A 14792-nucleotide genomic window follows, 5' to 3' on the forward strand; every position below is an offset into this window, starting at 1 on the left:
CAAAAATCAATTCAAGATGGATTAAAGACTTAAATGTTAGACCTGAAACCATAAAAACCCTAGAAGAAAACCTAGGCATTACCATTCAGGACATAGGCATGGGCAAGGACTTCATGTCTAAAACACCAAAAGCAATGGCAACAAAAGCCAAAATTGACAAATGGGATCTAATTAAACTAAAGAGCTTCTGCACAGCAAAAGAAACTACCATCAGAGTGAACAGGCAACCTACAAAATGGGAGAAAATTTTCGCAACCTACTCATCTGACAAAGGGCTAATATCCAGAATCTACAATGAACTCCAACAAATTTACAAGAAAAAAACAAACAACCCCATCAAAAAGTGGGCGAAGGACATGAACAGACACTTCTCAAAAGAAGACATTTATGCAGCCAAAAAACACATGAAAAAATGCTCACCATCACTGGCCATCAGAGAAATGCAAATCAAAACCACAATGAGATACCATCTCACACCAGTTAGAATGGCAATCATTAAAAAGTCAGGAAACAACAGGTGCTGGAGAGGATGTGGAGAAATAGGAACACTTTTACACTGTTGGTGGGACTGTAAACTAGTTCAACCCTTGTGGAAGTCAGTGTGGCGATTCCTCAGGGATCTAGAACTAGAAATTCCATTCGACCCAGCCATCCCATTACTGGGTATATACCCAAAGGACTATAAATCATGCTGCTATAAAGACACATGCACACGTATGTTTATTGCCGCATTATTCACAATAGCAAAGACTTGGAACCAACCCAAATGTCCAACAATGATAGACTGGATTAAGGAAATGTGGCACATATACACCATGGAATACTATGCAGCCATAAAAAAGGATGAGTTCATGTCCTTTGTAGGGACATGGATGAAATTGGAAATCATCATTCTCAGTAAACTATCGCAAGAACAAAAAACCAAACACCGCATATTCTCACTCATAGGTGGGAATTGAACAATGAGAACACATGGACACAGGAAGGGGAACATCACACTTCGGGGACTGTTGTGGGGTGGGGGGAGGGGGGAGGGATAGCATTGAGAGATATACCTAATGCTAGATGACGAGTTGGTGGGTGCAGCGCATTAGCATGGCACATGTATACATATGCAACTTACCTGCACATTGAGCACATGTACCATAAAACCTAAAGTATAATAATAATAATAATAATAATTTAAAAAAAGATAAAAAAAAAAAAGAAAAAAAAAAAAAAAAAAAAAAAAGAAATCAGATAGGTGTGATTGTGCATCCTGGCTCTGCTACTTGCAAGCTTTGGTAGCCAGAGAAAGTTCTATAATCCTCTCAGCCTTCATCTTTGTATTTGTAAAGTTGGGGTAATACTAGTATTCCCACAGGGCTGTCTTCATGAAGATTTCATGAGGTCAAGTAATCTTTGTACAATGTCTATTCATAAGTGCTTAATAAACATTAACCATGAAAAAAAAAAAAAAAAAAAAAAAAAAAAAAAAAAAAAAAAAAAAAAGAAACATACATTTTGGAAAAAAGAAAGATCACAATCAGAAATCATACATGCTGTTACACATAAATAGCCTCAAAAATTATTTTAGTAAAAACTGCAGTAGAATATCTCTTCCCAAATTAGTGCCTACACTAACATTCAAATACTGTGTCCCCGTAGCCTTGCCTCTTTCCTTGAGCCTCTCACTTTTATTCCTCTAGTTGCTGGGTGTTTGTTATTATAAAGGCAACATCTGACCCTCTGTAATCCCCAGATTACATTTCAGTGGATGGCCTCGGACAGAGACAGATAAATATTTTTTTTCAATTTTAGAAGTCTCCATCATACCTAGAAGTATTTTTTAGAGGGAAGCCAGATTGTGTTACATGGAAATGTCTGCTGAGCAAAGTCAGGGAATGTTTAGCAACCAAAGACAATAAGCAATGATTAAATCGATCACTTAGTGATGTTTATCAGGAAAAAAACAACAACAGCAGAAATCAATGGTGTGAAATTTGTTTTGAAGCACTTAGCATGATGTACTTTCATTAATTTAAAAATAAAACCCAGGAAGTATGTGAAATACCTAAGGAATGATGTTTGTCATAGGATTAGGGAGACAGTGACGTTAAAAAAAAGATGATGGTGGGGTGGCCACAAATAAATTTATCATTCTGATTCCCTCAATAGTTTTGTGATTATTTCTCCTTTCTGAGTGGGTTAAATGTCTAAACTCCTGGAAGAAAAGAGGTGTTTTCAAATATGAAATTCAGAAGATAGTAGGAACTGCGTTGCTAAAAAGTTTTTATGGCCCAGTGAAATGATTTGCTGAGAAATGAAATATGAACCAGTGAAACTGATTAGCTCTGAAATAATCCTGCATATTGGCTATGCCTTAAAAACTGGAGGAAAAAGAATGGACTCTAACTCATTTCTGATCATGTATGGCATTTTCTCACCTCTAGTACCATGATTTTTATTTATAATAAGAGCTCACAAGGTGAATTAATTGTGACTTTTGGAGTTTGAAGACCAGCTACAGTTCGGTTGGCTGTTTTGGACTATGATTGGTTATTTTTGGCTCAAGTTTTTTAAAAGATGTCATACAACCTCCAGCAGCCTTGCTATGTAAACTGACACTCTGGTTGCTTTCCAGGCTGTGTACAATTTCAAGGTGATGAGATCTGTGTCCTGATGGAGTGGGAGGTGAAATCCCCTTGTGTATGTTCTGTTGCTTGGTAGAAATTCTGAGAAGGGCCAGTTTCTTCAGGGTAGATAAGGGGACACATGAGTCGTGGCTTTTTTGTGTGTTCCTATTGACTTTGTAAATTTATCAAATTATTTTGACTACTCATATCTTCCATTTCTTCCTAAGTGGCTAATTCATTCACTTAGCCAAAATATTTGATTACCTTCTATGTGCACTGAACAGTGTGAATACATAAAGAACAGATATAGCCTTTGTTTTTATGAAGTTTTTTGATGCTTGAGACATTGGTAAATCTTTTATTAAAAGAACGCTAGGAATAACCAAGTAAACTTTAGATCATTTTACTAATAGTTATCTTTCATCTATTAGAATGACAGTTCTCCTCCCTTCTACATAATGTAGAAAAGGAAAAAAAAATGTCAACTGAAGACATTACCATTCAGAAAACTAACTACTGGCATATCCTGCTAACATAGTCTGTTTTGTGCTGTTATAAAAGAATACTTGAGACTGGGTGATTTATAATAAATAGAAATTTATTTGGCTCATGGTTCTGGAGGCTGAGAAGTCCAGTCTTGAGAGGCTACATCTGGTGAGGACCTCCTTGTTGCATTATAACATGGCAGAAGGCATCACATGGCAAGAGAGATCAAGACAGAGCCAAGCTCACTTTTATAACAAACCCACCCTCAAGATGACAAATCCATTCCCACAATAACAACATGAACTCATTCATGAGAGCAGAGTCCTCATGACCTTATCACCTCTCAAAGGTGCCATCTCTCAACATGGTTACACTGGGAATTAAGTTTCCAACACATGAACTTTAGAGGACACATGCAAACCATAGCACCTGTACAGCCCTTACTAAAAATCACTATAGTCAGTCTTCAGTAAGGAGATCATTAGCATTCACAATAGTCTAACAGTTAATCTCAAATGCTAAGGTGGGCACACATAGAAACCATCAAACAGGTGAGAAAACTAACATTGTAAAAGGAAGACAACAAAATCATGAAATGGAAGAAGTAACGTATGAGGAAATCGAGTTAATAAGATAAGTCCTTTTATCTAAGAAATAGTACAATATGACATGTGTTTTAATACGGGTAGCACAGGTTATTGAGAGTTTAAAGAGAAAATACCTCACACAGGGAAAGACTAGAAAAGGCTTCTTGGAGGAGGTGCTAAAAGCAGCTTTTCAAAATTTAGATTGGGGTCAGCCAGGAAAATATGGCACCAATGATATTCTAGTCCAAATGTATAAACAAGGGAGAGTAAGATAGATAACCTTATAGGAAATATAAAGGGATCAGGAGTCCTAATCCTGAAATAGTCTAAATTAATAATCATACCTTGCATTTGGATAGTTCTTCACAATTTTCTAAGTGCTTTCACAGACACTCTCAGTTGGTTCCAACAACAACCTGTTGGATATACACGTTCGACAACATTTAACAGAGGAAGAAGCTCCATTTTGAAAGGGTAAGTGATTTGTCTGTGGAATCACATCTTGTAAGAGACAGGCTTTAGGCCTCTGGTGCCCAACTAAGTGGTTTGTCTACTACTTTAAGGCTGCCTCCACTTTGCATTCATTGGCAGAATATAAAGTGCCGTGTATTATGCCAGCTAAGAAAGCACAGAACAGAAAGAGAAAGAGATGGAGAAGGCAACTCCTGGGATGCTCTAAGGAAAATGTGACTTTTGGCCAGGCACGGTGGCTCACGCCTGTAATCCCAGCACTTTGGGAGGCTGAGGCCAGTGGATCACTTGAGGCCAAGAGCTCAGGACCAGCCTGGCCAAAACAGTGAAACCCCTGTATCTGCTAAAAATACAAAATTAGCTGGGCATGGTGGTGCATGCCTGTAGTCCCAGCTACTCTGGAGGCTGAGGCACAAAAATAGCTTTAACCCAGGAGGTAGAAGTTGCAGTGAACCAAAATCGTGCCACAGCACTCCAACCTGGGCAACACAGCGAGAATCCATCAAAAAGAAGGAAAGAGAGAAAGAGAGGGAGGAAGGAAGGAAAGAAGGAGGGAGGGAGGGAGGGAAAGAGAAAATGTGACTTTTATCTTTGAGCTTGCAGCTTTCACCTGAGTTCTGGAAAAAAATGCAATGTAAAGGACTTAAACTTTTAAATTAATATGGAAAAGTTTGTCAATTTGAACTTAATTTTGGGAAGCGCTTAGGCACAGAAGAAAATATTCGGTTTTAATATTTTAATTTTTATATTGCTATTTTGCTTGTATGCGTTAATGTTTTATAAGCTAGGATTAATGTGTTCAATAACGTGATATGCTGTGATATTTTTCTGCAAAGAATCGATAAGGTGATTATAAATTTAGCACGCATGTAAGAGATATGTTGTATTTTTGCCAACCCAGCAGCTATTCCTCCTTCTCCTGTGTTGTCTTGAACCCCTATGTGCTCCAATTGGGGATGGCATTAGGTTCCAGAGACTGAAGAAGAGACCCAGAGCCAGCAAAAGAGACATGTGGTTTTATTGGGGGGTTACATAGAGGGCAGAGAGTCCAGTGGTGGTGGGCTGGACAGGAGGACCACACAGCCCAGTGGCAGCAGACTGGGCAGAATAACCTCAACCACTTACAAAAGGCATGCAGTTTATATAGCATTTTTACTTAGCATCCTTTCCCTAGCAACCTCCACCTGGAAACTTACATTTAACCCAAAACTTGGGGCCTTGATCCCCCCACAGCCAGTATTCCATGGGACTGGGCAGGGGCTCAGATGTTCCTCATAGACAAGGAATAAATCTCCAGGTCAGCCACTTCCAGATTTCCTAGCTCAGAACATACATTCAGGTGTGTCTCCCATACAGAGTCATTCTCAGGGTGTGCTTAACTTATTGCTATCAGATGTGTTTACCATACATCCTAAGAACAGCACCTCAATAATTTTTAGAGTACTAGATGGTGCTCTAAGATCTTCCCCAATAGATAGGAGTGTTTGTGGAGCAGCCAGTCATGGCATCCTAGCTAAGCCAATCAGATGCCCATTTGCTGGAATTTGAGTTTTAAACTGTGAAATTTGAAGGCTGAGATAGTAGGAATTTATTCATCTCTATAAGGCATGTAGAAGTCACCCTCTGACTAGTTCCTGCTAACTAGATTCCTGGAACCCTGTGTGTCCTACCACCAAAATGCATCCAGAAGCAATCCACTTTTCACCTTTGCTGTTGTGACCTCTCTAGTACATGTCGCCACCTCTGTCTTCTGGATTTTCACAGTAACTTCCTAAATGTCTCCCTCCTTCCACTTTTGTCCTCACAAAATCCATTCTCTTCATGCAGTCACGGGGATTTTTTTAAAACACAAATCAGCCAGGCATGGTGGTGCACACCTGTGTTCCCAGCTACACAGGAGACTGAGGCAGGAGTATCGCTTGAGCATGGGAGGTTGAGGCTATAACTAGCCATGTTTATACCAGCACACTACAGCCTGGGTGTGAGAGTGTGAGACCCTGTCTCAAAAACAAATTAATAAATAACTTAAAAACTAATTTCATTCCCTTGGAATTCTCTTCAGTAGCTTTCAATTGCATTTAGAATAGAGTATAAACCCCCTTATCAGGTTCCACAAGGCTTTACAATTAGACACTGCCTACCTTCCCAAACCTGCTACATATCACCCTAAACCTTATTCATGAACCTGCAATCACAATGGAAAGAGGGAGAGGATAGGGGAGGGAGGGAGAATAATCATCATCTTGGGAAACTACAAATTATTTCAATAAAAACTTGACCTTAGTAAATGAAAATTTATTACCATTTATTCATTCATTCACTCAACACATCAGTTTTGAGTCCCTCTTCATGTTTTCTAGGCACTGGGGATGACAAACTAAATGAGGCAGATACACCTCCTGATCTTACATAGCTTGTATTCTAATGAAGAACAGCCTGATTGAAAATATTTTACAGACTCCTCCATGGTCTAAAGGCAGCTCTCGGGCATCGTGTAGATGGTTGGATGAATTGGCAGAACCATTTGGATAAGTGCACATCTAAGGACTTATAGGGAATAGGGACATTTAGATGTGTAAACTCTGGTAGAAGGGAATAGGGACATTTAGATGTGTAAACTCTGGTATATTCATTTTTTAAATCATATTCGTCAGCAATTTGTGGTCATGTTTCATATGCAAGTATAGGTATCAGTAATTTTATATTCATAGGAAAGAAACATTCATGGAGAAATACTTCTCCCTTAAAATTAAAGAAAACATTCTAAGTCAAATTTAATTTCTCTTAAATGACAATTGACTCATCTTTAGAAAAAGAGAAAATGTAAAAAGCATTTTAAGATCATACCAGTTAAGTGTGGTGGCTCATACCTGTAATCCTAGTACTTTGGGAGGCCAAGGCAGAAGGATCACTTGGGCCCAGGAGCTTGAGACCAACCTGGGCAACATAGCAAGACCTCATCTCTACAAAAAATAAAAAATGAAAATAGCCAGGTGTGTTGGCGCTTGCCCATAGTTCTAGCTACTCGGGAGGCTGATGTGGGAGGATTGCTTCAGCCCAGGAGGTCAAGGCTGCAGTGGGCTATAATTGTGCATTGCACTCCAGCCTGGGTGACAGAGTGAGACCCTGCCTCAAAAAAAGGGAAAAAAAAGATTATACCATAGTCTAGGAAGCAAATATGAGTAGTTAGACAATCTGATTGTTAGATCTTCCCTAACAAAGATAGCCACAGGTTTCTGCAAAGTGAGATTTGCCCACATGATCAAGAAGATTGGAAATGATCTTAACAGGAAAAAATTACAGCATTTAAATAAAAAGGGCATGGAGGAAAAACATGCAACATGTTAAGAATGTTTACCTGTTAACTTGTGATTTCAATTTTTTTTTCTGCTTATCTGTACTTTCTATTTTTCTATGATGAACATGTATGGTATATACTTAAAGCCAAGTTATTTTAAAGAGAGAATTAAGTTGTTTCCAGTGACCATATTCTCCAGTCATTTCTTTGGAAAAGGACCAAAGAGGAGGCTTGTTTGTACTTTAGTGAGATTTGATAAAATTCTTGAAACACTGCATATGGTTTCAGGTTACTCTTCTAAAGTTTCTGGAAGCTCTGGCCTTTTCTCCAATGTCCTGAATGCTTCTTGAGTAACGGAATTGTGCTATCTAAATTTCTCCTTGCATTTCAATCAACTGAAGTGCCCTTTGCCTTTGTCCTCAAGTGTTCCATGTCACCAATATTGCAATTCTTTTTTCCACTTGTAAATAGCCTATATGTATATTTTTTTCTTTTTTTGTTGCTTCACCTTTTGGTTTAGAATGTATGTATACATTGAGGCAAAATTTACACTGAACAAAATGCTCACATCTTAAGTGTAAAAACAGATTATTTTTGAGAAATGTATTCACTTATGTAACCAACACCCCAATAAGATGTAGCTACCACCCCAGAATGTTCCCTGGTGCCAACTTTCCAGTCAATCCACACTCCTCATAAGCAACTACTCTTAATTTCTAATTCCATGGCTTCACTTTGCCTGCTCTTTTTTTCATAATCACGGCTTACTGCAGCTTCAACCTCCTGGGCTTGAGCAATCCTCCTGCCTCAGCCTCCCATGTAGCTGAGGCTACAAGGCACATGCCACTGCACCAGGCCAATTTTTCTGTTTTTTGTAGAGATGGAGTCTATGTTGCCTAGCCTGGTCTTGAATTCCCGGGCTCAAGCCATTCTCCTGCCTCAGCCTCACAAAGTGCTGGGACTTTAGGCATGAGCCATTGCGCCCAGCCTCACTTTGCCTGCTCTTGATTTTCACAGAAATGGAATCTTACTGCATGTACACTTCTGTCTAGCTTCTCTGACTCAATCTGTTTTTATTTTTATAGCAAAAATCTGTTTTTATGGCTGAGTAGTCAGTCTTTGCATCCCTATAACATAATTTGTTTATTCATTCTTCTGTTGATGGACTTAATGCCATCAATTTTTTAAAAAATGACTTTTTCGTGAAATAATTCAGAAAAAATGACTAGAAGGATATATAATAAATACTAGTAGTCATATCATGCAGCTTTGTTAATCTAATTATTTGCTTTAAATATTTTTTAATATTCATCTTTTTTGATATTTTAAAAATTGCGATTAAAAACTCCACATAACGTAAAATTTACCAACTTAATCATTTTTAAATGTACATTTTAGTAGTGTTAAGTACATTCACGTGGTTGTGCAGTGGATCTCCAGAACTTTCTCACCTGGCAAAACTGAAACTCTGTCCCCATTAAACGACAACTCCCGATTCCCTCCCTGCCCAAGCCCTGGTAATCTCCATCCTGCTTCCCATCTCTATGAATTTCACTACTCTGGGTCCTTCATATAAGTGAAATCATAGAGTGGTTGTCTTTTTGTGACTGACTTATTTTACTTAGTGTCCTCAAGCTGCATCCGTGTTGTAGCATGTGACGGAATTTTCTTTTTAAGTCTGAATAATATTCCATTACATGTATGTAGCACATTTTTTGTTTCCTTTTATCTGTTGACTTTTGGGTGGCTTCCACCTCTTGGTTATTGTGAATAATGTTGCTACGAACATAAGTGTGCATGCGTGAGACCCCGCTTTCAATTCTTTCGGATGTATACCCAGCAGTGGAGTTGTCAGACCATGTGATAATTTTATTTTTAACTTTTTGAGAAGTGCCGTGCTGTTTTCCATAGTGGCTGCACCATTTTATATTCTCACTAACAGTGCTCAATTTTTTTTTTTGTTTGTGTGTTTGTTTTTTGAGATGGACTCTCACTCTGTCACCCAGGCTGGAGTGTAATGATGCGATCTCAGCTCACCGAAACCTCCATCTCCTGCCTCAAGTAATTCTCCTGCCTCAGCTTCCTGAGTAGCTAGGATTACAGGTGCCCACCACCACGCCTGGCTAATTTTTGTGTTTTTAGTAGAGACGGGGTTTTGTCATGTTGGCCAGGCTGGTCTCGAACTCCTGACCTTAAGTGATCCATCTGCCTTGGCTTCCCAAAGCGTTGGGATTACAGGCGTGAGCCACCATGCCCGGCCTCAAACATTTGTTTTAAGGAAATCAAATATTGCCGTTATAGTTGGGCCCTTGATTCCCTCTTCCTTTGACTCTCCTCTTTCTCTGCCCAGAGAGGCCACTGTCCTGAACTTGGAGCTTCTCTTGCCCAAACATGTATTTATACTACTCTACTGAATTTTTGCATCTATTATGAAGGATAAGACATCCCCTTAAATCCCCCAAAAGCTGTTGTCACTCAGATTTTTGTTATTCTGTAGATAATGTCTTTTCTCTCTGGTAGTTCATCTCAAATTCTGTAGTCTTACTACAAGTTGTCTAGGTATAGCCAGGTGCAAATTTTTTTTAAACTGCAGTTGGTTTAAGATGTTTTCAATTTTATTTTGCTCAGTATTCAGAAAATACTTTCAGTCTAAGGACTTAGGTCTGTCTTCAGTTCTGGAAAATTAGCAATAATTCTCTTTACATATTGCTTTTTCAACACTGCCTCCAATCTCTTTTTCTGGAATTCTTATTTCAAACATGTGGGAGCCTTAGAATCATTCTCTATGCCTCAATCAACCTTTCATCCTTTTGGCTCCCCTCCGCATTCTGGACATCTCAGTTCTGTGTCCCAATTCAAAATCTCACTCATCTTTCATTCATTGCATGGTTTATCTCAATAACTATATTGTTTAATTCTAATATCTTAAATTTATTTTTTCATATTTACCTATTCTTACATCAAAATTATACTTTATCTTAACATATTAAAATGATTAAAGTTCATCTAAGTCTATAAGTTGGTTTATTCTAAAGTGAAACAATATTCAAAATACTGATTTTGTTCATTATAGGGTTATTCCCCTACGTAATTCGACTCCCTGACCCACCTACTTTTTGTTGTTTTCTTAAAATTTTTTTTCTCTCTATTGTTAAGTTTTCTTTCCTTTAAAGAGAAGAAAACAGAGGAGTCTTCTAGACCTCCTACTGTGCTAATGCCAGTACAGAATATCCTACATTTTAATAACATAAAATGGCCCCCATAAAGATATTACCTCTATATCAACACACTTAAAATATAGTTGAAGGTTTTTCTAATCATAAAATCCTATCTACATTAGCAAAATAGTCAAATGACTTGGGAATATTTAAGAAGAAAACAAAGGTCACTGTTTCATATTGATATAGATTCTGTCAGATTTTTTTTTCTGTGCTTATATACAACATACACATACATGGAATATGTTTTTATGTTTCTAAATTTTGTAACAAAATATGCCACTTAATAGCAAGCATCTTTCACTTAATAAATTACAGACACCATTCCATAACTCTATGTCAATTTTTAAACTAGGTTTTGTGGCATTAGGTTGCAGAAATAAGATCAGAACCCATTGCTGGGCATTTAGGTCGTTTTCAGCATTGTCCCATGAACAATGCTATGAATACACTTTTAAATTCCTCAAGTTGTGAGGATCATTCAAAATAAAATATTTTACCTAAATATATTTATTTACTCTTGCTTTTAAGAAAATATGGTTAAAAAATATACATAAAATAGGCCAGGTACAGCGGCTCACGCCTGTAATCCCAACACTTTGGGAGGCCAAGGCAGGCGGAGGTCAGGAGTTCATGACCAGGTTGGCCAACATGGAAAAACCCTGTCTCTACTAAAAATACAAAAATTAGCTGGGTGTGATGGCACGCGCCTGTAATCCCAGCTACTAGGGAGGCTGGGGTAGGAGAATCTCTCAAACCTGGGAGGCAGAAGTTGCAGTGAGCCGAGATTGTGCCACTGCACTCCAACCTGGGAGACAGAGTGAGACTCCATCTCAAAAAAAAATGTATATATATATACACACATATATATACACACACACACACGTATATACACATATACATATATATACACACACATATATATACACACAAAATAAAATTACCAAATAATCATTTTTTTTTACAGCTTGCTAATTTATTACAAAAAGGAAAAACAAAAAACAGAAACACATGTTACCAAAACCATGAACATAACAGAACTCAAGGAGCCTGCCTGAATCACGACACAGGGTTTGCTCTATTGTGTTTAGTCTCTTTCACACAACCTTATATTCACGAGATTTATATTTATAATTGCATATAACATTAGGTTGTGCATTCTCATAGCTGTATATATTATATGTATATCTCACCATTTATCTATTTTATATTTATTTTATTTTTTTTTATTATTATACTTTTAAGTTTTAGGGTACATGTGCACAATGTGCAGGTTTGTTACATATGTATACTCTAAAACTTTTTTTCTAAGCAAGCACATAATATATATTATTTTCTTGATTTCATTTCTGACTTAGATCAACTGTCACAAAATGTGTTCTAAGGAATATTAGTCATAATATGTCCCATAGAATAAAACTTTTTGTTGTCGTCAGTTCAAAAAAGGCTATTGTTCTCAGTTTAGAAATTCATAATTCTCATTGGCATGTTTAAGTCTTTTTGGTTAAGTAAGCGCTCTAGCTTTCGTGTGTGTGTGTGTGTGTGTGTGACAAGGTCTCACTTTGTCACCCAGGCTGGCGTGCAAGTGGCTCAGTCACAGCTCACTGCAATCCCACCCACCAGGCTCAGGTGATCCTCCCACTTCAGCCTCCCAGGTAGCTGGGTCTACAGGCGTGTCCCACCACAACTGGCTAAATTTTTGTAGAGAGGGGGTTTTGCCATGTTGCCAGAACTGGTCTCGAACTCCTAGGCTCAAGCGGTCTGCCCATCTTGGCTTCCTAAAGTGCTGGAAAGACAGGTGTGGGCCACCACACCCGGCCTTTCTAGCTTTCTTTAACCCAACATTCTCCTGACTGATTTGATCCAATAATAATATTTACAGCCAATGTCTCAACATTCTCAATAGGTGTCTGATGATAGTAGCATTTCTGCTGCTGATTACTCAAATTCTGCCAGTCTCCACCATTTTTTATTTGTACCAACAAGAGCAATTGCTTTCTGTGCTTTGTAATTCCAGCATTTTAGGTATGTGAGTGCCATGTCTGCTAAACTGAGGAAGCAATAGAGGACACTGATGAAGAACCTTGACTTTTAGAGGCTGTCTTCAGTTCAAATGCCTATGCCTCAGCTTTAGTATCTATGAAAGAAGGTTAACAAAAATATCCATCTTTCAGCCGTGCGCAGTGGCTCGCACCTGTAATCCGAGCATTTTGGGAGGCTGAGGTGGGCGGATCACCAGAGGTCAAGAGTTCAAGACCAGCCTGGCCAATATGGTGAAACCCCATCTCAACAAAAATACAAAAATTAGCTGAGCATAATGGCGGGCACCTGTAATCCCAGCTACTCAGGAGGCTAGGGCGGGGAGAATCGCTTGAACCTGGGAGGCGGAGGATGCAGTGAGCCAAGATTGCACCATTGTACTCCAGCCTGGGTGACTGAGTGAGACTCCATCTCAAAAACAAAAAAAAAAAGTATCCATATTTCAAGGTTGTTGTGTGAAGAAATTGATATGTCATATATAAAGCACTTACACAAGCTTAGCAATGTTAAGTGATCAATAAATATTAGCAGTGAAACTGTAAAATTAATAGCACCAGTAGTAGTAGCAGCAGGAGGAACGTCATAATGATGTTAATAATTGTAGCAACAGCAGCAGTAGCAGCAGCAATAGCTGTGGTAACAGTTGCAGTTGGTAACAGTTGCAGTTTCAGTGGCAGAGGTTATAATAATAATAGTACCGGTGGTGGTGATGATAGCAGTAATGGTATTAGCAGTACTATTTAGTATAATAGCTATATTAGTAGCACTGAAGCAACATCCTAACACACTTCAGAAATGCATAGAATTGATCTACCTGTGAAACTAAACCAAATAAAACCAATTTAATTTAAGAATTTTTGAGATGGCTTACAAAAAAATTAAGGTAAAGTGATACATAACCTCTTATAATTTAAGCTATCCTGGCGGCTGGTGGAGGCAAGGCAGTCTGGGTGTCTTAACTTTAGAGAAGCACTTGCCTCATACGTTTCAGAGCCCATCCTGAGGCCTTGCAGCTATGGGTCAGGGAAATTTGAGGAGAGAGCTAGGCATTTATATTACACTCACAAAATCTTCAGGCAATTTGCAGCCAGTGGGCAGAACCTTGGTGATCCAGATGGAATTGCACAAGAGAATAGCATATCACAAACAGGACAGAACTGATTTATTTAGTGACATTTGGAAACCATTTATAGTTGTGTCAATTTATAGCCAGTGGTTTGAAGCTGAAGAAAGAGATGGGATGGCTTATCCACAGCCTTCACATCCTGAGTGAAGGTAGAATGGAAAAATAAGTGGATACAAGAAAGAAGTGCTTCCTCTTATCAGAACTTTTCATAAATGTATTAACCTTTAAACATTTTTATGCATATATTATATGTGCTGTTTTAGAAAAAGTAAAATGGAAAAGTCATTCATTTTTCAGTCATGGACAAATATTTGTGAGATATCAGGCACTTTCTAGGCAGAAAAGAGTGACACAATTTACTTGTGAAAGTATAATAATGTTTACTAAGAGTTTACTATGGATTGTCACTTAGTTTTTTTCAAAAATCCTATAAAGTAGGTATGTTTATTATCTCATATTTACAGATGAAGTAACTGAGAAGAGAGAGATTGACTTGACCCAAATGGCACAGTTAGGATGGGGCAGAGTTGGTATCTGAAACCAGACATCCTGAATCTGAAGCCTCTGGGTTTAACCACTGAATTAAACTGCTTTTCCACTGTTCAAACAGAGCCAACAAGACACAGTTGGGAGAAGGAACTTTCTAGGTTTCCCAGTCAGTGGCTCAACCAGGATTTGGATCCAGTCTGACTCCCAGGTCTTATCTTCGAAGCATCTTGCTTTATTGACTTCAAGTTGTTATTTCAGGTTTTCAGATATGAAGACCAAATGAAGCAGATGTCAGACGTTTTGAAATGCCCACTATTTTGCACAGTTTGGATATTTCTGTGGTTAAAAAATTAAGAGCTTAGCTGCAAAAAAATTATATCACTAAATACTATGCTAGGCATTACTGATGACATCATAAAGAAGGTCAGCTTTGTTTTCACAGAGTTACAGTCCCTAGGGGAA

Source organism: Pongo abelii, chromosome 2 (genome assembly GCF_028885655.2).
Source record: "Pongo abelii isolate AG06213 chromosome 2, NHGRI_mPonAbe1-v2.0_pri, whole genome shotgun sequence".
NCBI classification, from domain to species: Eukaryota; Metazoa; Chordata; class Mammalia; order Primates; family Hominidae; genus Pongo; species Pongo abelii.